The sequence below is a fragment of the Rattus norvegicus genome, chromosome 3, assembly GCF_036323735.1.
Source record: "Rattus norvegicus strain BN/NHsdMcwi chromosome 3, GRCr8, whole genome shotgun sequence".
Lineage (NCBI taxonomy): Eukaryota > Metazoa > Chordata > Mammalia > Rodentia > Muridae > Rattus > Rattus norvegicus.
The window spans coordinates 25,143,113-25,167,951 of NC_086021.1; the positions used below are offsets into that span (position 1 = coordinate 25,143,113).

Consider the following 24,839-nt stretch of genomic DNA (forward strand, 5'->3'; position numbering starts at 1 on the left):
AGTGGAAACGCATGGCTTTCACGTAAGGCACAGTGACCAACCAGATGGGATTCTGTTGAATTAAATCTAACATTCACATGGGTGCCTTTGCTAACTTTTCATATGTGCAGCTAAAAATTCTACACGGCTCCTTTTGACCCTGTCCCAGATGGAGTCCTAACGAGTCCCTCCTTGTGTCCCTTCTCAGGTGAGTCTGGCCTCCTCACTTCCCACACCTCATTACTTGCTGGATTTGATGGGGCTCTGATTGTTCCTGTCCTTCTAGTTATGGTGCTAAAGTGGCTCTCTGAAGGGGGAAGGGAGGACGAAAGGAAGCAGATTGTAAAACACAGTGGCTGCTTTATGGTTAACGGAAGTCACATCGTGAGAATGGTCTCGATATAGGTCCCCGAGGCCATTGTGGGGATCACACTGAAGAATCATAAAAAGTCATGGGTTCTGAAGGTAGAAATGCACATCAGTGGCCAAGAGTCACTGTTGCTCTAGTACTGGACCCAAGTCAAAGCCGGCCCTGTCGGCACAGAGAATTTCAGGACAACTCGGGCTAAATCAAGAGACCCTGTCTCAAAACAAAACAGTGAGAGGAATGAAACGGGTCGGAGTTCTCTTTTTGTACAGCAGAAAAAATGCGAAGGCAGATGCATGTTCTCTTGTGGTTTCAACATAATGAAAATTGTGAAATTTTCTAAATGTAAAAGGAAGATGACACACGTATGACGAGACGACACAAGCCTTGCACAACAGAACAAACAGGTAGATGGAGGTACAGCTAGTCTCATATGCGTGTACTTTTCTGAAGGCAAGATTGTCAGTGTGGTGCATGGCTGACCACTTGTGTTTGCTTGGTGGACTTGTTTGTTTGAGTCACGCTTTACTGAGGAAGTTTCTTTCAGTGCATCCTCCAGATTAAAATCATCGCAGTCTCCATATCCTGCAAAGAAGAAGACAATTTTAAGTTAGTTTTTAGGTAGTTTTAATTTTTAGGTAGTTTTTAAAATGAAGGAAGGAGATTCAAGACTTGTGTGTGAGCTGGATGATGGCTTAGGGGCAGCTAATTTGAAAGAGGAAACCTTTTCTCAGCAAAGGCAAAGAGTGATACTCTGCACCTACATAGGCAAGAAATAAATATATTTTTTATTTATTTAATATATGTTATTAATATGATACACACACACAAACACACACACACACACACACACACATAAAATCAACGAGTGTGCAAGAATCCTTGGAGACCAGAAGAGAGCATTGGACCCCCTAAAACTGGACTTAGAGGCATCTGCGAGTTATCGTGTGGACGCTGGGAACTGAATCCAGGTCCTCTTGAGAGCTTCTCTACTCCCAGAAACTGGGAGTCAGCAGTTGTTCTACTACAGGCGCAAGGCGAGCCTGGTATGCACAGTGATTTCAAGTACAGCTTGGTGTACGTGTCAAGTCCTAGGCCAGCCAGGGCTACACGCTGAAACCCTATCTCAAAGAAGAGGAGGAAGGTATATCATGAAGGAGGCCTCTTGAAGATAGAAACGGACTGGAGTGAAGCAGCTCTAAACAAGGCAGGACAAGGATTTTAGTTTCAGTCTAGCTACAACCTACCCTGTGACTCTTTACTGCACACCATTTTCTTTAAGGACTTTTGTCCCTTCCAACAGCTCAAAGTATGGTCCTCCATAAAGTCAGTCACTGCTAATCCCTTCCTAGAGTGAGAAGGTAGACTTGTAGGGCACATAAAACTTAACAAAATGCCTCTGGTTCCTCGGGCTACCTGTAAATTGTTCAGAGCGCTCTATGTCTACAGCTTTGGTGAGCTATCACCCATGCTGGGGTGGAACTTCAAAACCAAACTTTGTAGATGTATGTGCAGGTGTGTGTGTGTCTGTGTGTGTGTGTGTGTGTGTGTGTGTGTATGTTTCTATGTTTAGGTTCACACACACCTTTGTGGGTATTTGAAGGCCCTTCTTTTTTTGAGGCAGAATCTTTCATACATACACAGAACATAGCAATTAAGTCAAGTCAGCTTGCTACTCAGTGCCAAGGATCTGCTCTCCCCCTTTCACCAACAATGAGAGCACAAGTGTGTGCCACTAGCATTGGCTTGTCACGTGGGTGTTCGGTATTGAGCTCAGACTCCTGTGCTTATGCAGCAATCACTTTACGGACTGAACCCTCTCCCCAGCCTCTGTGGTGAGCTTTTGGTGATGCAGCTGCCTTTCAGGCACACAGTTTCTTCTCAGTAACTAAGCCTCAATAAATTAATTGATTTACCAAGCTAATAGACATGCCAAAGTGGATGAAAGCCCATGAAGCCTCAACTCTACACAAAGAACTACATGCAACTAAGAAATGCTGAGACTTTGATAGTCTTCCCCGGGGAAGAGCAGGTCAATTTTTACCCAATACCAAGTAGTCAGTACTGAAAACATAAACATACGAGCAACATTAGACAGGTTGAATAGGTTATATTTATGTATGTAGGAAAATCTATACATAGTTGCATGTAACAACAATTAATGAAAAAGGAGGTCGTGGACTTGAAAGAGAGCAAGCAAGAGTAGATGGGAGTCATTTTAACATTTTATTTTATTTTATTTTCATCCTGTGTATGTGTGAATGCCCAAGGCAACCAGAGGCATCAGAGCCTGTGAGCTAGAAGTCCAGGCAGTTGTGAGCCATCTGCCAAGGGTACTAGGCACCAAACTCAGTTCTTCTGGAAGAATAAAATACACTTCCAAATACTGAGCCATCTCTCCAGCCCACATGGAAGGGTTTGGTGGAAGGAGAAGTGGAGGGAATGGAGAAATGTTGGGATTATGTTATAATTTCAAAAGTAAAAGTGAAAATTTTTAAAACACACTTAAAGCATCATGTTCCTCCCCCACCCAACCAGAGAATCATTATGTCCTGGCTATCACCCCACATCCCTGTGGTATCACTGGGTAGATGAGTTCTAACATTTCTGCACAAAGAATGCCCAAGAGGCCTGAGGCAAGACACCTGTGGTAGAGCCGCTGAGACACAACCCCACTGTACACTCAACATGTTTGTCACACTTAGACCTGCATTGAGAGTAACATAGATATTACCAAATGAGACACATACAAAAACATGAATACCAGACCTGTGCAAAAATAGCAGAACCCAGGCTACAAAAGAAGAAGACTGCATGCACAGTCCATTTAGCTTACTGTGTGCTCATTAACCACCACTTAGTGGAAGGAAAAAGTACTTAGGCCCCTGCAATGGGTCTGAGTCATTTCAGCTGACCCCGCACTTAACACACATATTGTGGAATTTTCATTTCTGATTTTCATAAGATCTTACATTGTTTTTAAAACCATATATGGAAGTTGTCTAGATATGATCTTTTCTGAGAATCTATTGTGGTTTTATGTAAAAGAAAAACAGTGTGACATCACGACACAATGCTAATGATATAATGTTCAATTTCCTGTAATGCATGCAGTCCCTCAGGGGTGTTCTCATTTCGAGTGTCAGGGCATACACAGTTGATACTTTATGAGGCAGAAATCACTATAAGATGTAACTAAGCTAGCTTCTAAGGTATTGGAGATACAGTTATTATCTTGTGTTATCTGGACAGGCTCAAAGTGAATTCTAGGGTCATGATAAGAAAAGAAGAGTGGAAGCACAAGGCCCTGGGTTCGGTCCCCAGCCCCGAAAAAAAAGAACCAAAAAAAAAAAAAAAGAAAGAAAAGGAGAGTGATAATCAGACAATATGTGGTCAGTGGATCAGGGGAAGGAGCCATGATCCATGAGATGAAGACGCATTTCATAAAACAAAAAGAAACAAAACAAACAATAAGAACAAACTCAGGAAAGGCAAAGAAACTAGAGCCTTCAGAGGAGGACAACGCTGCTAAAGCTGAACTTTATTCTAGTGGGAATCTTTCAGCCGCCTAATACCCAAAATGTTAATGGATGGATTTGTGTTGCTTTAGGCATCTAAGTTCAAGGCAGAAATAGAGAGACTATTTCCCCCTTTCTCCTATGTGTATCACAATCCATCACAGACCTGGAGAACAGTAAGTACATTGTATTCTTTGCCTGAAAGAAGTTTCCACAGCAGGTGACATCTGTTTAAAATAAACCATATGCTCGCCTTTGTTCTTCTGAGGTCTGCAGTATTCATTGGGAAATCTTTCCACATCCTATTAAGCTAACTCTTGAATGTCACACTTTTAACAAGCAAATATTCTTTTTATAAAAAAAAAATGGAGTCCTACTTCCAATTATGTATATTCTAACTGGGCAATATGACTGGCAAAGGCCTTAATTGAGGTTCATAATTCACACCTAGTGTATTATTAGGCCTTTGCTACACATTGGCATTTGTGAACATTTTACCATGGCCCTGTCGTCTGCACAGCTTCTTGCAATTACTGTGATTACAAAGGATTTGTGAAAGCTGAGGTGACAAAGAATGGCATTCCACTCACCTGAGGGACACATCCTTTGCTCACACTTATCTAAATCCAGAAGAAAGGCTTCTAAGACATCACATCTATCCACAGGAAACTTGTTAGCTGTTCTTATATTTTAGTGAGATACAAAGTAGTTAAGAATGGGGCGGAGGAGGGTTGGGGATTGAGCTCAGTGGTAGAGCGCTTGCCTTTCGCACGCAAGGCCCTGGGTTCGGTCCCCAGCTCTGAAAAAAAGAAAAAAAAAAAGAATGGGGCGTGGGGAGGAAGGAAGGATTCCATTCAAATCCAGGAACACTCAGGAGCATGGCTCTGCTGATATTTTGAACTCTGGGGAATTCTACTCTGGGGAATTGGAAAAAAATATTATTTCTTTTCAAATTTTAAGTTATCCAGTTTATTGTACAGTTATCTTCTGCATAAAAAGCAGAAACCCTGATAACCTGAACTCAATTCCTTGAACCAATGTAGAGATGGGAAATTATCAACTCCATAACTTTTCTTGGACTTCCACAGGCACCATGGTACATATCAATCTCTCTTTCTGTGTGTGTGTCACTCTGTCTGTCTGTCTGTCTCTCTCTCTTCTTACACATATACATACACATACACATAAATATACACACTCTTGTGCATGCACACACGCGCGCACACACACTCACACACACACACACACATGCACACACTCACTCATGCTCACACTAAATTACCCAAAATGTAAGCTCTCAGCTGCTCCTGACACCATGGCTTCTCTCTGCCATCATGGACTCTAACCTTCTGGAAATTTTATTTTTAATTTGCTTTGGACATGGTGTCTTTCAAAGCAATAAAGAAGTAAATAATACATACTGTCATGTATTCGGTCTTTAATGGATCAAATGTTGCTGTGTGGCCAGTTGTTAATGTATACTTTAACTCCACTGTGTCCCAGTAGCCCTAAGAAAGCAGTGCAACACAGATACCTACAGTGTCCAAACATAAGATATAGTCTGACAAGACTTCCTAAAAGCTGCCTGCAAGCCAGTCTTCTCCTATCTGCCCTCAGAAGATGTTGAACTCTCAGCTTCTCCAGCCCTACATCTGTATGGACACTGTCCTGCCCCCGCCCTAATGATAACGGACTGAACCTCTGAACCTGTAAGCTGGCCCCACTTTTTCCTAAGAGCAGGAACCATAGAGGTTGGCAAGGAAAAAGACAATGGACAAATGGGTTCTGTCTTTGATTAGAGTACTGAGCACTCCTTGAAGGAGGAGATAGTGAAGATACACTATTTTACACCTATCCTGTGATCAAAAATTATTACACAGATCAATAAGGAGGCAACAGAGAATCATTGATAGAGTGTTTGTCTAGCACACACAAGGTCATGGTTTCCAGCATCAGTACTCAAAAGAATGGAAAGAAGGGAGGGAAAATGGAGGAGGGTGTGGTTGAAACATTAGAAACTATAGCGTGTCAAATGACTATCTTTCCAGTATCTTTTTCTCCCTCAATGACCTGCTCCTCCTCACACTGTACATAGTGTACTAATGAACGCTCATGAACAGATCATAAGCACAAAAACACGCATGTCAAACTATGCTTTGAAATCAGGGCAAGTTATAATGTGGGATGCCTCAGTAGGTATGGTTTCCAAAAGCAAAGATAGATCATCTTCGACTGGTCCTTTAGTTTTTATCTAATACCTGTCTGCAATTTTCATGTCCTCTTTACATGGGTACATAGGTATGTTACCTTCTTCATCTTCTAGATTTTCCCAGCATTCTCTGCTGACTTAACAGTCAGCCTGTGAAAGAGGGTGTGTGCTCCTGGCACTGTTTGTTGCCAGCCAAGGCAGGCTGGTGTGCACACGTGTGTTCTTTCTTCAAACTCAAGAGAGAGGAAAATGGACTCCCATTTTGGAGTGTTTTCCTTAGAACTATCTGCAAAAGCAAACAGACTCTTAAAAATCCCTCTGGTGCATTTGTATCTTTGGCGTTTTGCAAGAAGGGGTGAGAAGGAAGAGAAAGGACGACTGACTGAGAAGGTTATTCTCATTCCCACTACTGGCGAGGGGTTTGGTTTCCTAAGTATTAATCAAAATCGCTCTTGATTATAGCAAAAACAACCTTTGCTATAGTTTTAATGAAATTAATGAGAATATATGGTAATTCTGAGCAATCTTGCTCTAGAGATTAAAGAACAGCCTGCCAGGAAACATACGAATAAAGCATTAAGATCGAAATTTGCATAATGAAGTTTCTTCCTTACATTGCCCACCCCACCCCCAGCATCACTAGCTGTGCTAAGTTCTAAGAAAAAAGATGTTTAAAGTCAGGTTGGCAAAGCCTGGCTTTCCCCCTGAGCCGGAACATACTTTTCCAATACTCTTTTTTAAACTCATGCCTGCCAGACTAACAGATAGACAATGACGATTGACCAAAATTACAGAGTGCAGAGGTTTTGAGCCCTCTTCTTAAACTCTTAAATGAAAAAAAGAAAAAAAAACTGCTTTCCTGCCACTTTGGTACCATACCAATTTGTGTGTCCTGCTCTATGGAAGTGTCCTGCCAAGTCGTAGCCTAAGCAATATATCAAAGCCCCAAATGACAAGCATTGTTTAAGAATACCGGACAGAAAGGCTCCCCCCTCGAGTACTACTCCCTCTCAAAAACAAAGCATAATTTTAGAAAGACAAGGTTGGGGCTGTGCACAGAGCTCAGAAGCATTTGGCTAGTAAGCGACTATGCTAGGTTCAATCCCTTGTTTATGTTATATTCTCTTGGTTTTGTTGTACTAGATTATAAACTGAGAGCAAAGAAGAATATTTTACGTCCTTGTCTGTTAACACAAAGTACATGACTTGATAAACAAAAGATACTGACTTTTTAAAATAAGTCAATAAAGAAATTATCAAACCTTTCATATACTGCTTAAGATTAGGGCAAACAAGAGGAATGACTTGGATAGATAGACAGACAGACAGATCAATAGATAGATATTGTAATGATAATGAAAAAAATGAAAAAAAATACAGCAAAGGAAACAGGAAAAAAGAGCATTGTAAGCAGGAACCAGGAGAAAATATACACAAGGAACTGAGCCAAAGGCTTGACCAGGCAATTCATTAAAGAAGAAACTATCTTAGACAACCCTGTAGTAATTGGAAGCATGTAAACTAAATTTAATTACAAATAAATAATTATAATATAATTGTATAATAAATGTCTAAATCTTGTGGGTTTAGATCATGACAAAGTTGACACGTGCTGACAAGGCCATTACACAATGGCTACTTTAGTACACTGCTGGTGGCCAGAATCAAAACAGCCACTTCAGGAGACACTCAGGTATTACTTCATAACAATAAAGTGATATACACTGTGCACAGCAGAAACCACTCTCCTGAGTATAATTTTGCCAAAGGAAGCATCAAACTTTTTGGTCTTACAACCCTAGATGCTAAAACACTTGAAGACCTTCATGTGCTTTTTAAATATGGTTTCTGACTATTGATATTTATCATATGACAGGTTAAAATGGATTTTTAAGGCATGAGACAGAGTGCATCTTCCACTAGACATCAAAGTACATGTTTTTAAAACTTTTGTTATAAAAGATTTTCAAATTAAACAACAAACAAAAACCAACAAAACCAAAAATAAAATAAAAGTCATCATGCACTGAGACTGGCGAGACCTAACATGTACCCATCTCAGTGACTTGCTATACAGTTAGGACAGCCAAAGCTCACCAGAGTCCAGGGTAGGTCTGAGATGAGTGGAGCTGACACCAACCCACAAAGATGGCCCCTGACCTCAATTCTTCCAACACATCTGTACTAAGGCAGCAAGGAAAACAGAAAACCTTGGTGTTTGAGTATATTGAAATCAAGAGAGGGAATTGTAAAAAAACAAAAAAAAAAAAACAAAAACAAAAAAACAAAAACCAACAACAAAAACACATCTGCAAGCTGTCTGAAACCTTTATCCTTGCATTTCATTGCAGAAGCAGGAGGGGCTTATAAGTTCAAGACTTGCCTGACATACACACAGAGATCCTGTCTCTGAAAAACTCTGCCAAGGTCTAGGCTGTGTCTTGGCAGTAGTAGAGCACCTGCATGATATGTACAAGGCTCTCCTCCTTCCCAGCCCTAGAACCACACACATATAGAGATATCTCAAGAGTCATGAGATAGACATCTTTGTCAGTATCACTGGCGCTCCACCAGTAGAAATCTACTGCTTGGCACACACTGGACGCTCTCTGCAGTCGTCTTCAGGTTGCAAGGCAAGTGAGCAGGGTGCTGTACCTGCTGGGTAAAGGCAAGAGATTCTGTGCCAAACATCTTACACCACACAGGACAGCACCCACGTTTCCCTTGCTTACAAGATATCTACTGTCAATCAACCAACTTTCCTTTTCCTGTTATTGCCCCACCACTACTTCCTGGAACCCAGAACCTCGTATATGCTAGACAGGTTTCTCACACTATGCTACCCCAACCCACATACAAGTTCCAGGCTAAAATTCAAAGGCCTGGTGCTAAGGAACTGCTCTGCTGTCTGTATCTAGAAACAGGCAAACCTAAGTAACTTTTCTCTGTCATAGACAAGGGCCCCCAGGTTGCCCCAGCTCCTGATCTAGACTTCTGAAGACCGATGCTCTGCCAATTCCACTAAGGGAGCTGTTCCACTGGACATTATACTCTCTGTATGAAGCCTCAACCATAGAGAAAATTCTAGAAAAAATCTTTGGATCCACCTAGTTCACGCCCAACCCCAATGGAGAGGGAACGTGACAACCGACAATTGACAGACACATCATGGCCTCATTCAAAGGGCTAGAAATAAAGAGATGTGCAGGTCACCAAATACCTCTAATGGTCATTGCTATTCAAAGAACTAAAGGGACCAGCTTCATGCTAGAGGTATACAGTCACTGCCACTGGGAAGACTGGGGAGAACTTTAGGGGTGCAGCATTTCAGCAGGACCCTACATCTCCATGAGTTTGTGCCTGTTGAGAAACTGGGGCTAAAATTCATTGGACACTCCTCCACTTTCATGATGGAATATGTACCGTGACCTAGACTCTCCACCATCCAATGGGACTTACAATGTGTAGAGTTCAATGAAAGCAACACTGTGTGACTGTGAAGGCCACAAAGGGCAGATATGCAGATGTATGGAAAAGTGGAGTCAAGGTTTCATATACCAGCGGGTAGCCTCTAATTGGCTGTGTAGTTGAGGCTAGCCTTGAAGTCCTGGTTCTCCTGCCTCCACCTCCTGAGTGTTGAGATTACAGACATTCACCAAAAATCCAATGGTGATCTTATATATACCTACTTTAGAACAACAAATCCTCAGTCACTGGACCTCTGAGAAGGCTACTGGGAGAGCTGAGTCTAGAATAAAAAAAGGTTCAGGAGCCTCTGAGCCAGGCTTTCTGGGAACCCAAGAGCAGCAGAGGAACAACATTAAAAATGTACAAAGTGACAGTAGACATAAAGTTGGAAAAGCCAAACCATCAGGTAGGAAGCACAACTGGAGACAGGAAAGTCACTGTGTCTAGAAAGTCTACTCTCAGAACCCAGTGAAGCTCCTGGCTTCAGGCCCCTCTGAGCAGCCTTTTCGTTGTCATCTCACACTGTGACCCTTCAACACCATTTCTCACGCTGTGGAGACCCCCAACCATAACTTTATTTTTGTTGCTACCCACAAATATCCATTCAAATGGCTTCTGTACACTTGATACAGGTACCTGGTGTCTGTCTTGTACTGGAAAATGAAGACATGGCCTATACCACCAAAGGAGGGGCTGAAAACTTATCCAACGTCTCAAGAATGAGGCTCTAGACCCTGTGGAGGACTAGCTGACAAAATGGTGACACCAGTACCACTGAGGGAAAGAAAATTCTCTCTGTCCTCATGATGCCCAATTCCCAGAACTGATGAAGGCACTCAAGGAGCTTGAAGCCAATCCCACACTCTTTCTGGGGCACATGTATAAAGCTTGATACCCCCAAATCAGTGCACAAGTTCCTGTTAGGAACCCAGTCTGTCCACTCAGTATAATTAGCTCATTGTGCTCTTACCCACAATTATGTACACCTTATTCTGGTTGGCTGTTTGCTGAGGGGAGTCTAGCCCCAAATTCAAGATCCTGCTGACTCAGCTCCTGGAACACTGAGAATAAAAGGCATGTGTCACCATGTAGGGTATAATTAGGAAAGCATTTTTTTTTCTATTAGACATGATGTGGTATTATGGATTCCGTTCCTTTCCGTAGGCTAGTGTGAACCTTATCAAGTAATCTAGACTGCTCTCAAACTTACAGCAATCCTTCTGCATCATCCCCAAATGCTGCGATTACAGACATAGGCCAACACATCCAGCTTACCTTTTAAAAAACTTACATTTATCTACTCATTCCTTTCTTTTTCTGGGACTGAAGATAGAACCTAGGGCCTTGCACATGCCAAATATATATTCTACCTGACAATGAGCAACATCATCAGCCTTTGGGGATTATTTTAAATGAATATAGAGTTCACATAACACAAGTCACCCTTTCAATGTGTCTAATTCAATGATTTTTATGATACTTTGAGAACATACAGCATTACCTTTCTCTATTTCTAGAAGGTTTTTATTACTTCCCAAAGCCTTGGTCCTTTAAGCTGTCACTTGCCATCATCCCCTTCCCCCTTTTTGTTTGTATAGGTGTGAGATCTCTGACCATTTCATGTAAACAACACTGTCAGGATTTGCAGAGTGTATTTATTAAAATGTTGCTGGGAACATCGAAGAAGTAAGATTAATTTGTACTAATCTGAAAGGGGCTACTGGAAGGTAGGTCCTGTGCTGAGCACTTTAGACACATTTATTTAATCCTGATAACTGCCACACCAGGAGAAAAGGGCCGTCATCCCCATTGTATTACTGAAGAAACGAATAGTAATGTCCCCAAAAGGTTGCTAAAGCCTTTGGAGCTACATGTTGCTTACACAGGACCAACAGTCCTACTGTTACTGACCAGTTCTTTTATTTTGTTTTAAAACTTAACATATAAAGTAATGGGCTTCATTATGACATTTCATACTTCACTCATGCTCACTGTCCCCATTATCCACTACTTATTCTCCCTTCTGATTTCACATCTGAGAAAAAGGTTCTATTTATCTTTTCCCTATTAACCTCCTCTTTTTCTTGCCACATTACTACTCCCTTACCTCTTCTCAACAGTCCTGCTTTATCTTCATGTCTTATGCATATAAATATATACATGGATCCACATATAGACTTAGCACATGAGGGGAAAAACTTGGGTATTTGTTTTTCCGGGTGATGTCTTTTACTTAACATGATCATATCCAGTTCTATCCATTTTCCAGCAAGGAATATAACTTTTTTTTTCACAGATGAATGAAATCCATTGTGAGGCTGGTAAAATGGTTCAGTAGGTAGAGGCACTTGCCATCAAGCCTGATAACCTGAGTTTGATCCTTGGGACCTGTAGGGTGGAAGAAGACAATAAACTAAAGAAACTTGTCCTTTGACTTCCATGTGTACCCTGCAGTGTGGCTAGACATATATACCCCAATAGTAAAATAATAATAAAAAGAATGATAATGATAATCATCTCAAAACTCCATTATGTACATGTATGTACCACATTGTCATTAGCTACCTGTCAACTTATGGGAGTCTAGACTGGTTCCATACCCTGGCTATTGGGAATAATCACAAACATGGTGCACAGCTATCTTCGTGGTCCGTTGACTTAAGGTCCTTTAGGTACATGCACAGGAGTGGTGAAGCTGAATCATATGGGAATTCTATTCACAGATTTTGAGGAACCGCATACTAATTTCCACAGTGGCTGCCCCAATCTTGAATAAGCCGCCCCCACCCCATCCTCATCAACACCATTCTAAGCTCAAGCAATTTCAATTTGCATTTCCCAAAGACCTAGGATATTGAACATTTCCTCAAATATTTATTAGCCGTTTATAGTTTGTCCATTGAGAGCTGTCTATCTGATTGGATGGTCCTGACTATGGCAAGATAGAATTGCAAAGCAGTTTGAAAAAATTCACTATGTACGTTGAGTGTCAGAGCAGATAACTGTGGCAACCTTCCCAGGTTGGTGCATGGCATACATGTGTGTGATGCACCTGTCCTCAGAAGATGTTTCAGAAGTGGTAGAACACATTAACATTAACTCCCCTTGGTCTCTATAGAGTGACGTTTTAATCACCCTTTCAACTTTTGAGAGCTAAAATGTGTTGCTACTTCCTAGCGCCTGGAGGGACATTGGAACCCTCCAGGAGTTCCACAGTGCTTCTGGAACCTTTTGCATGCCTTCTAGGGTTGCTCAGGTACAACCCATTCCTGAGGACCAGGAACAAGAATAAAGGGACACTGGCAGAGCTCCCTGGACCCTGCTACAGAAAAATTAGGTCCCTACCTTTAAAGCAAAGATACTTCTGGTTCAGTATTCTTAGGTCAAACGAAACAAAACAAAAAGGTCACAGAGTGGCGTTCTTATCTGGTTGAACCCTGCCATTCTTTCTGACCTGTAGCCACAGTCCCCTTACTTGGAAGTGAGGATATCTAACCTAAACAGTTGTAGTGTTGATTCAAAACAAGATGTATGTCAGACATGGTGGCACATAAGTGTAACTCCAAGTCTCAGGTGGGAGAGGCAAGAGATTCAGGAATCTAAGCCTAGGTCTCAGGAAGCAGAGGCAGGAGGATCAAGAGTTCAAGGCCAGCTTTGAACACATAGCAAATTTGAGACTCTATCTTTTAAAAAAAGAAAGCAAGCAAACAAGGATGGAAGGCATACGATGGGCACAAAAGACACCCAGGGAGTAGTACTTGATCTAAGATGGACACATTCCTGGACCAGAGACATCTTTTGCGATTATTAGTCATTATATGGACTGATTGAACGGGTTTAGAGAACTCATTTTCAGAAAGCCACAGAATGTTAGAAGTGGGGCAGCCTCCAGGTCTAAATGAATTATGCCGCATGTTTTAAGATGGTGACTGTGGAGTCACAGAAGCCTGGGAGCAAACCCTAGCCGCCAATTATTCACTGTATGACTTCGCCTCTACCAGCTTCCCCCATCTCTCTCACTTCAAAGCAGGAAAACCTAAGGGCATTCACAGTCTAGTTTCAAAACCTCCATGCTATAAGATGCAATTATCTACCATGCACAGGGCTTTGCGTTTCAACTCAGCAAAGGAAAAACAATTGACATTTACAGTCTCAGGCATCTCCCGCAGTGTTTGGGACACAAAGCTCAAGGATAAGTTGAGCTACTGGATACTTTTCTCTACAAAAGTACACTAGACAATAAAAATTTTATCCCCAAAGGGAGACTAAAATCATGAGCCACTCTTTATCCCTGTGATTGTTTGCTTTCTTCTCTCCTTAGCAGTCCATGACATAGATCTGACATTTATGCTGGGTTTCTTCCTCTACCACATTGTCATCGCAGAGATACAAGTGTTGGCTGTCTTCACCCTCTGCAGCATCAGTTCTTAGAACCCAGAACCCAGACTGGCCATCTCTCTGTAGCTCACTGAAAGGTTCTTGTACCAACACCAACAGAATTGCCTTAAGAAAACCATTTCTGCATTCATTCATTCATTCATTTATCATAATGACCTGGGCAAGGAGTTCTCTTTCCCAGTGTTCCTTATATGTGACATAAACCTTGCTAGAAGTCAGTTCTAAGGCCAAGTTTGGTTTGCCTAAGCCTATGTTTCTCACTGTTTGGGTTTGCCTTCATTTTTAGAAAGCTCAAAGCATAATGCTGCTTTGAATCAACTACAATTGCAGTGTTTTCTTGAAGCCATTTTTCCTCTCCTGATGTGGAGATGGGACATAATAAATGAAAGAAGACTCTGCTGGTGCATGCTTAATATGCTATTCTGAATCACCGATTGTATTTATCATAAGAAGACACTACTCAGACTTGAATGTGCCTGCAAATTCCTGGGGATCTGATTACTATGCTAAATAGATCATTGAATCTGACACAGTAACTCAGGAGCTACTGCATTTCTAATCTTAGACCCCAGGTGATGCCACTTAGGCCTGGTCTATAAATTGAGTTGCACAAGGTGAAAGAAACGTGTTCCCTTGATTCAGCACAATTTCTGTGTCCACCTCCTCCACAAAATATGACCAGAGTCTCTAGAAGTGTAGGGACAGACACCAAAAGCACGTAAGATGCTGTTAAGAAGTACAAGTCACCCCACACTAATTTCCCTTTGTCTCTCTACTAACCCTCCGAGTTCCCGATGATAGTGGCCAGAGAGTCTCCTGGGAAGCTCTCCAGATGCTTTTGCTGCAGGTGGCCTCAAGGCCAATTTTCAAAATGACTGCTTTTTCCAAGGTTTTTCCCAAGGTACACTGCTGGGGACAGCTGTTATCACTAATACTTGGCTAGGATTTTAACATCCTAGTGTTTTCATACCAGCCCTAAGAAGGTCCCATCCCTCATCTTCAATTCAGAGTTGGTTCAGTTCCAGAAAATCTTAGACCCTCACCCCTAGGCCCAGAGCAGCCAGGTCTCCCTATTCCTACCCCGATGCCACACCTCAGGCCAGCCAGGTAGAGACAAAGTCGCTCATGAACAGAGCGACCCCCAGGCACCAGGGCGGGGTCCCTGGGTGCCCCAGCCCTCACTCACCTTACCTGTCTGGACCAGGATGGCCAAGGAGAAAACTAGGTAAAGGAGGAGAGCAGTGAGCCTAGCCACCATGGCTGGGAGCAAGTACAGGGCCCCAGAGGAGGACAGCTATCCCAGGAGGGCCTGAGAGGTGGGTGGGGAGGAGGGGCTGGAGAGGAGGAGCCTATCACAGCAGCAGGACCCCACCAACAGCTAGAACCACTTGAGCAGCTTGGCAGCAGTCTGGAGGTGGGACATAGGGGAGGGGCGGAGGCGGGGCTAACAGACACCCTTGGGTCGCCTGATCCGGATTGGGTGGTATGTCTACTTGCTGCCCACAGAACCCTCCCCATCCTGCTTCACTATGGGAATGTCAGAAGAGGCCTGCGAGTATCAGAAGCCAGGGGGTGAGAAACAGCAGTGGAGACTGTGCTCAGAAATGGCCACCTGTGAGACCACCACACCCTGGCCCAGAGCTTTCGACCTGGCCACACCTTCCTCCTCTACTTCAGTTCTCCCAGCTGCGAGGACCCCAGCACCTCAGCAGTGCTTGCTACTCCAGGTTGAAAGCTGCAACAAAATCCCTGCCTCAGACTAAAAGAACTGGTCTGTTTGTGTAGCTGCTGGGAACCAGGTGGAAGCTGAGGATCAGGGCAGGCAACAGGGAGGGTGAGCTCAGTCCAGAGTAAAAGCTGTAGGGAACAACAGTTCCTGATGCTTGAGTTAGGGATGGCCTTAGTGAAGGGAAAGTTCACAGCTGCTCATTCTACTGAGACTAACAAATGCGCTGCAGCCTTTCCCCCTGAATCTCTCTCTCTCTCTGCAAATGGAGCCCACCTCCCTGGCAGTGAGAATGCAGATACTCTCTGCTGTGACAACCAAAAACCTACTGCAGCCTGGAATTGAAAGCTCCCAATATGAGCAGGGCTGCAGCCAGCTCTCAGCACAAAGAAACACTGCTCAGGGTGGCAGCATGGAACCTGTCTATACCATCATGCTGCATAAGCTGCCCTGGGGCCACTTCAGAGCACCTCTCCTATTCCTATGCCTATGGGGCCTACACAACACATATACATATGCACAGGCAGGCAGGCAGGCAGGCGTGCACAGACACACACACACACACACACACACACACACACACGCACACACACCCTAATGAAAACAATACTAAAAAGAAGAGAAATTTTCTGAGCCTTTAACAAAATCCTAATTCCCTGACTCAGCAAACCAAATCCTATATGCTTAAAGGGGAAGTTAAAATTTATTGGGAAGGGTGCTCTCTGTTCAGAAAATAAGGTTCAAACAGCATCTATCTTTAAACTACACAACACAGCTGCGGGGGAACTCAATTCCATCCACTACCAGAAGCTGCGCATTTCCTACCTTGAGCTGGTACTAGAAGGTCTCAGCCCCATGTCAACAGCTGCCCAGAGTAAGCCCACAGCTGCTGGATAAACCTCCGGGAGAACAGTGTTTCCTCTGAACATAAATAATAACAATTACATGTTTCTATGGTTCACACAGCTCACCAAACATTCTTCCTTAAGGGGTAGGCTTTCCCACACATGAACTTGTACACATGAACACACATAAATATTTTTTAAATAAAATTTAAAAGTATTTTTCTCCTCTAAGACTTAGAAGCTTCCAGTTGGACAATCTCCCCCTGAAAGTCTTTTTCATAACCATTCTAGCATTTAGATGTCAGCATTGACTACATTTGGCAGCTGATTAAATACCACAGATCATGTCCCTCCTCGGTTATGCTCTTACCCTCAGTTCCCAGTGACTGGTTCCATTTCAGGCCTTTCTGAGCTCTTAAACAGCCACTCGGAACCTTTGACACTGTGACACATTATCATCTACAAAGTTCACGCTTCAAGAACCATGACCGATTGCAAAAGAAAACTCTCTGAAGGTTTTACATCAGTTTACAGTTTTCTGCTGGGCCATAGCCCGCTCCTCAGGTTTCAGACAACTGTACATACAACCACTTTCCAATAACTGTGTGCTCTTCCTGGGCCAAGAAAATACAACCCCCAACAAAAGGCCACTCAAAAACCCATCTGTAACACAAAATCCCTTTGAGGAAATTTTTGATTCGTGCCTTTAAATCTCTTTAGATAGAAAAAATTCACACTGAATATATTAGGAGATTGTTAAAAGAATTTGAAAGTTCTAGAACGTTTAAAAGAAATCCATGCCTTTGGCTTTAACAAAAACAAATGCTCATCAAACTCCATCAAGCAGAAAAGGAGCCAGGAGGCAAAAGCTTTTTAATGAGACTTTCTGTTTTCAGTTTCTCTGTTTTCCAGCCCAGCTGTTCACTCCCCCCCCCCATCCTCCAGTTTGCTATGTTTTAAATCCTCTAAAGATTAGTAATGATGGTCTTAATTGTCTTCTGAGGAACAGACTAATGCAGGCACTCAAAACATAACATATACTAACAACAAATCCTGGCAATACGTTTATAAATGAAAATCAGACTTAAGGGTAAAATAAGTTGCCTTAGCATGGCCAAGATTCAAACTTGACAACAACAGTCCTACCCTAACTATTACTCTATACTCTGTTAAACACAAAGTGTTTTTTTCCCTCCTGAACTATTTCTCTAAATAACTCCTGAACCTGCAGAAAATGTCCCAGCAGAACCAGAAGGTCCTCTCTGCTAGGTTAATGTTTTTGTCAATACACGGACAGAAAAACTGTGAAGTTGAAATGCTGTGGAGAGAGGTATGACCTCTGACACATCCTCCTGGCAGAGATCATTGAGCAGGGAGAGCGGGAGATAGGCGTGGGGGAGGATGAATCTAGGACCAGTTTCCCACTCCATCAGGGTGGATGAAAAGTTGTTCCCTCTGGGCATTCCCCTGCCTTCTTCCTGCTACCTTTAGTGCTAGTGAGTCACAGAACCAGGTTAAGGTGGTTCAGGGGAGGTGAAGGCCACAGCTGTGGGGACAAGAACCAGAACTAATAGCAGACACAGGTGTCTATACCATGTTCTCTCCCTAAGGCTCTTTAGCATGTTTGCCTAAGCCTGCACAGCTAACTACCACAGTCAAAGCTAAATGGTTGTACCCTCCATCCTGCAATGCCTATGAAGCCTCGACATGGCTCACCTTCTCTGAACTTGCAAACCGAAATTTTTCATTACACTTGGGAGGAGAGCTGGCTGTATAATCCAGGCTAGCCTAGAATTGTCTATATGGCCCAGGCTACTCTTGAACCTAGAAAATCCTTATGTCTCAGCCTGCCCCAGCTTGTCCCAGCCTGCCCGGTACAGGGATGGGCCCAGGTGAATGACCATGTCTAGTTTGTCAACTCTGCTATATTTTCTTTAAACAAAACCTCAAATGCCCAGTTTTTCAATGCACTTGCCTTGAGCTTTAGAACTCACATGGTCATCCAGTCCTACCACATACCTCCCTCCACTCAGGGGTGGCATATACCAGACTCGGGGTAATTAGGAAGGATTTCTCCTTCCAAGGGAGCGACGGGAACCTCTGGCTGTGAAAGCACTGGCCATGCCTCTGGGTAGGACTGGGTGTTTCTGTTCCCAAGGTCTTTCCTGCCTGGAGTTAGGAAAGCTGCATTTGCCTGTGGAGGAGCTGGGGTTCTGGTGCCCATTGGATCCAAAATCAATGCTGCGTCCTTGAAATCCAGGACCTCTACCTCTCCCACAGGTGGCCCCTGTTTGATTTGACGGACCAAAGAAGCCGATTCTGTTTCCCGGTAGGATGGCCAGTTACCAGGTGCTGGGTGTGGCAAAGGAGAAGCGTGATCAGAATCTGGAGACGTGGTGCCAACATCCACAAAGCTCGAATTAGCCTTTGATTTGAAAGACACATCAATTCATTGATTCTGCTGTGGCCTTCCAGGGCCTCCCCTGGTTCAATTGGTGGGTATTCTATATCCTCTCCATTCTCAGTGTGATAATTGCAACTGTCCTCAGTACAGATCTCCAGGGATGCAGCATGGTTGAAGGAGTGCTCCAGCACTGAGGAGCAGGCTGTGGAATGGTCACCTCTGACTGTGGCTGGCCAGACATTGTCCAGGGCCAGCCTGCTGCTGATGTGAAAAGCCCAAGCCCCAGGAATCCCCAGGTTGCTTAGTCTAAGAACAGAGGAAAGTGTGGATTGTAACCAGTCCATTCATCCTCCTTCAGAATTCATATTGAAATCAAAAGACTTTAACGATCAAAGCCAAACTTTCCATGCTATGTCAAACAGAAGCAAAGCTTCTAAGTAACTGAGATAAATACCATACAGGAACTTTGTTATAAGCTGCCTTTTGTCTGGCATTGTGTATGGAACACTAAACCATCAGGTTATATGTCTGCTTCAGAAGCCTGAATCAAATATTCTGTCAAAAATCTGGCTGTCTTGAGAGCAAACATGGAATGCAAGAATATTTTATGCTTTCTCGACGTGAATGAAAACTTAAATCGGACTCAAGCTTACTTAAGCTTAAAATTCCTAAAACACTTAAATAATACTGATTTCTACAAGCCGTGCCTACACCAGTGCTTATCAGTCTTCACTGTGCTCTGCAAGATAGGGGTGGTAGCTCTGCTAGATCTTAGTGAGGAAAAAGTTGGTTTTGAGAGGTTAGCTAATCTTCAAATCATACAGCCCAAAGTTGGCAAAGCCACGGCAAGAATTTCATGTTAACAAGAAATTTTGTCTTACAAACATCTCTGTGTACTCTGATTCACATGGACTAATGTATTAATGACAGAGGATGATAGATCTATCAGTACTTTTTAATGACCAAGTCTAAAACAATTTTTGGGCAAAAGTTCAACATGGGTAAGATACAAATGTATTAATCAAAATGAGGCTCAGTATTTGGGAACAGATCTTCATTTTCTCTGTAGAGTAGACCATGAACCCCTGTTAGTTCCCAAGAATCTCCTTTCTCAGAGGACGCACACCAGATAGTCCCAGCTATCCTGAAACTCGAGATCTTCTGCTGGGATGTGGCACTACTCTTGCCAGCTCAGGCACCTACTATCTCAGTGTCAATGGTACGCTTGCTGTGAAGAGGACAGCCATGTGTAAGATGACTCCTAACCCTAAGAGAAAGCTCGGATTAGGAAGGCTCTGGAAGGCTGAAGGAATGCCCATTCAGAGCCTGCCCCACATGTGGCCCATATATATACACACCCCGAACTAGATAAGATGGATGAAACAAAGAAGTGCAGGCTGACAGGAACTGGATGTAGATCTCTCCTGAGAGATACAGCCAGAATATGGCAAATGCATAGGTGAATGCCAGCAGCAAACCACTGAACCGAGAATGGGACCACCCCATTGAAGGAATCACAGAAAGGACTGAAAGAGCTTGAAGAGGCTTGAGATGCAAACATGGAATGCAAGAATATTTGCCCATATGAACAACAATGCCAACCAACCAGAGCTTCAGGTGACTAAGTCACTACCCAAAGACTGACCCTGGGCTCCAACTGCATAGGTAACATTGAAGAGCCTAGTAAGGGCACCAGTGGAAGGGGAAGCCCTTCATCCTGCCAAGACTGAACCTCCAGTGAACGTGATTGTTGGGGGGAGGGCGGTAATGGGGGGAGGGTGGGGAGGGGAACACCCATATAGAGTGGGAGGGGAAAGGTGTTAGGGGGATGTTGGCCTGAAAACCAGGAAAGGTAATAACAATTGAAATGTAAATAAAAAATACCCAATTTAATAAAGATGGAGAAAAAAAATCACTCTGGAAAACGGGACCTAACCAATGATATCAATCCTGTGTTTGCACGAAATACCAAAGCTCAAATTATCCCAGACTATGTAATTTCCTCAAAAGTCAACAATCAAGAATAAGAGGGAATGGCTAAAAAGAGGTATTAAGATCCAGTGAATCATATAACGAGATCTTTGTTCACTGGGGCAAGTATTCATCATTCTAGTCTCGGTTTCTACTGCAATAGTGAAGAGAGTTGAGGTTTTCTTCAGTTCTCTATCTCTCTCTCATTCTGTGCACTGTCCACTAGCCACTACTTGTACCCAAGTGTATTCATGATACTCTGCTGTACTGGCTGGATTTCATCACCCTGATGCAGACCTGAGAAGAGATTGCCTCAATCACACAGGCCTGAAGGCAAGTCTGGAGGAGGGGCGATTTCTTGGTTAATGATTGGTGGGAGGAAGAGCAGTTCACTATGGGTGATACCACCCTAGGGTATCATCTCTGGTTGTGTAAGAAATCAGGCTGAGTAAGACAGAGGAACCAAGCCAATAATAATGTTCCTCCATGGCTTCTGTTCCAGTTCCTACCTCCTTCTAGGTTACTGTCTTGCTTTAGTTCCTGCCTTGACTCCCCTAATGCACTGTGTGACCCAGGACAGTAAACCAAATAAACCCTCTCCTCCCCAATCAGGTCAGTGTTCGTCCCTTCTGTGATTTGTTATATTCAATTGCTAAGGTTTCTTTTCATTTTTTGAGACACAGTCTCATGTAGCTGATGATAACCTTGAGCTTCTATTCCTCCTGCCTGCACCTCCCAAACACTGGGATACCAGGTGTGATACTAAACCCTGTTTGTGTGGCACCAAGGTCAAAACTCTGGGCTTTGTGTCCCCTAGGCAATATTCTACCAGCAGAGCTTCAACTCTTGCCCTCAGTTGGTGCTTATAGAAATAAGGCCTGCAAATAAATCACACCACAGAAGACAAAACTTCAGGCGGAAAAAATGACTTAGCAGGTAAAGCCACTTACCTACAAGAGCTTAGATCTATACCCAGAATCCACGTGGTAGGGGGAGAGCACAAACTCTGACAAACTGGATTCCGACCCAGACACCTCCCCAACACCTGTGTCCAACCCCCAACTCCCACACAGTAATGTAATTATAAAAACTGAAACCAATCAGTAAGAAGAGACCCTGGAGCCCCAGCCCATCCCACAGCAGGGTATTGCAGCTGGGAAACCTCTTGAGTTTGGAAGTGGACAGCTTCAAAGCTTCAAAGAGAAGGAAAATACAAATCATGCAAGAGTGGAGCTAAATAAACGCCTTCTAATGAGACATAAATCAATATCCTGGCGTTTGCCACAGCTCCTGGTGGGAATCTAAACAGTTAATTTACCCTCCACACTGAGGTCGTTTATGAATGCTCACAGATAGAATGTGTCTCCTAGAAAGAAAAACTGTATCACAAAACAGAACAGCCATGCTGGCCTGCCTGGGACTAATCCCTTCCCAGGAACTACTCTCTTCCCTACCTGAATATGCATGTTTCAGAAGAGGCCTGCAAACATGAATAATGTATGACCTCTGTTGGAGGAAGAGATTTCTGGACTAGGAAAATGTTCTTCTCCTTGGAGGGGTACAGCAAAGCATCCAGAGGGAGCTAGGACCATGATCCTGAGCTACTTTAGTTTACAAATGTTGTCCTCAATGCTGGGCATGTGTGATGCAATGTTTCAACCCTTAAGACAATGATACTGACAGAATCTGGAGGAAAGAAGGCTAGGAGACAGTGTTAAGTATGCAAACACTGAATGGGAGGCAAAGCCCACACTGAAAGGGGAGGTAGCAGAGTTGTCACTCAGAGTAGTGGTAGGATAATTCTGACTTGCATTTTATGTTATTCCATTGTCTGTAGTTTGTCTCATTTTATAAGCGTGAGGCACAGCAAATTTGTCAATCACTCTGGTCATGTCTCACGCTGCTCCTTTCTGGCACACGCCTGTGTCTTAAAAATTGTAGTATTTCAAGCACTCAGCCCTCCTTCCAAGGGGCTCTAGGTACAACCTGGGGAGAGAGAGTCTTTAAGCTAGAGGGTAAGAGGTTAAAGGAGAAAGGATAGAGGCCAACTGCTAAGTCCGTTCTAGAGTCTAGACTACACAGACTAGGGTGAGATGGAGACCAAGACCCGGTACGGATCACTGAACAGGAGGGGACACTTGTATGTAGAACCCTTGGAAATAAGGCTGAGTGCTTGAAATACTATGATTTTTAAAGGCAGAACCCCTGGACACCAACAGAATCTGGGAAGGACCAAGAATCACAGAGTATTAGAATGAGAATTGGTACCTGCATAGCCATAAGAAGCTGCTGTGCGTGTGCGTGTGTGTGCCCATGTGTCTGAGCCTGTGTGTGTGTGCAAAAAGCATGTGAGGAGGAAGATGTGTTTCCCTACTAGAGCCATAAAGGCCTTCATACACGTGCTCACACACACATGCATGCACATGCACGCACTCGCATGTGCTCGTGCACACACACACACACACACACACACACACACACAAACACTGTCATCCATTCACTCCGGTTCTTCACTGTTTCCTTTGATGCTTTCCAGAAATATCAAAATTGCAGAAGAGGAGCAGAGTGAGCAGTAACCGGAGTGACTGATAAAAGGAACGAAAATACAAACAACCAGGTAACATGAAATCCAAGTAAGAAATACCCTATCTACTCTGCATAAGAGATCACCCCTGTATCCATACTTCAGAGCTGTATTGACTATGGCTCGGCCATTTGACTCTGACATAAGCAACTTTCATAATTTCGGTAAGACTATTGGTAAAACTGGGAAGATAGTTATACTTACCGCCTATAAGTTGAGAGAGTTTTAATTAAGATAATATCTGCAAGGGTTTTATCACAATGCTCTGCAGATAAAGTGATCGGCAAATTTTTGCTCTGTCACTCTATCTACCCAAGATCTAGGTTGACTGAGAAGCAACTATGGGAAGCCACAAAGTAACTACTGTGGGCTAAGCTAGTATTGCAAAATACAAAGACAAAAGAGCCCACCTGAAGTCAATAGTCTCTTAGGAGCACCAACTGGACAGACACCTGCAGAATAGCCTATTGCAGCACTAGCAGAATAACCCACTGGGGAGACTAAGAAATGGATTTGTCTCTGGCAACGCTGTGGGTAAACCAGTCAGCATGATTTCTGGTGATGGTCCCAGGAGAAACCTTAGACGACTAAAAGCCTCATCTACCTCCCCCCCATTATAGTACTCATAATTTAATCCTTAACAAGACCTGTTTGAAAGACTGAAGCATGATGCCTCCTATCCAGAAATCATTAACCTGAAAAGGGTCCACTGAGGCAGTTAGTTATGACTGGATATTTTTATGTAGCCCCAAGAACAATGTTTTTCACAGCAAGCTCTAGTAGTTCTGCAAAAACATATAATCACTGCTGGTTCTGTTTTCTATGGCTGACAGATAGTGCAGGAAAAAGAAAGAATCTTTTAAATCTTGGACAGCCTGAAGCTCCAGAGGTCCAGCTTAGCTCTTGGTTTTCAACCAGCGCCTTTCTTAGAAGCCACCAAAGGTTATTATCAAATGGTTTCTGGCCACTAGAGATAGTGTCCCTCCTAAATGTCCTTCCAGTGCATAGTACAGTCACGCACTCCACATTACTCACTGGTAGAGATTCTTCACCGACTGCTCACTGTTAGTCAGGCTGAAATACAAGGCTTTTCTCCTCACGTCATCTGCTTCCCCTTGGCAGAATCTCACCTTAGCAGGAAGCTGCAGCTGGACACTGTAGGATTCTTTGGGGTGAGTTACAAAAACTGAAGACCACTGGCAGGATAGAGAAAGAGGGCATAGGAATCACATTCATCGGATGCCAGAACGGCCTGGAAAGTGTTCAGCTGTGGACAAAAAGGAATTGCAGACACCCTTAAACAAATAAATAAAGAAAAGAAGAAAATCAGAACACAGGTAAGGTGTTCCAACAAGGGGGCGGAGGCCAGA

At 43.3% G+C, this 24,839-nt stretch overlaps 1 pseudogene; it reads right to left on the reverse strand.

Moving 5' to 3' along the window:
• Positions 1-940: 940 nt before the first annotated feature.
• The window catches only part of Nid2-ps11 (nidogen 2, pseudogene 11), a 36,768-nt pseudogene continuing 12,869 nt past the window's right edge, over positions 941-24,839 (reverse strand).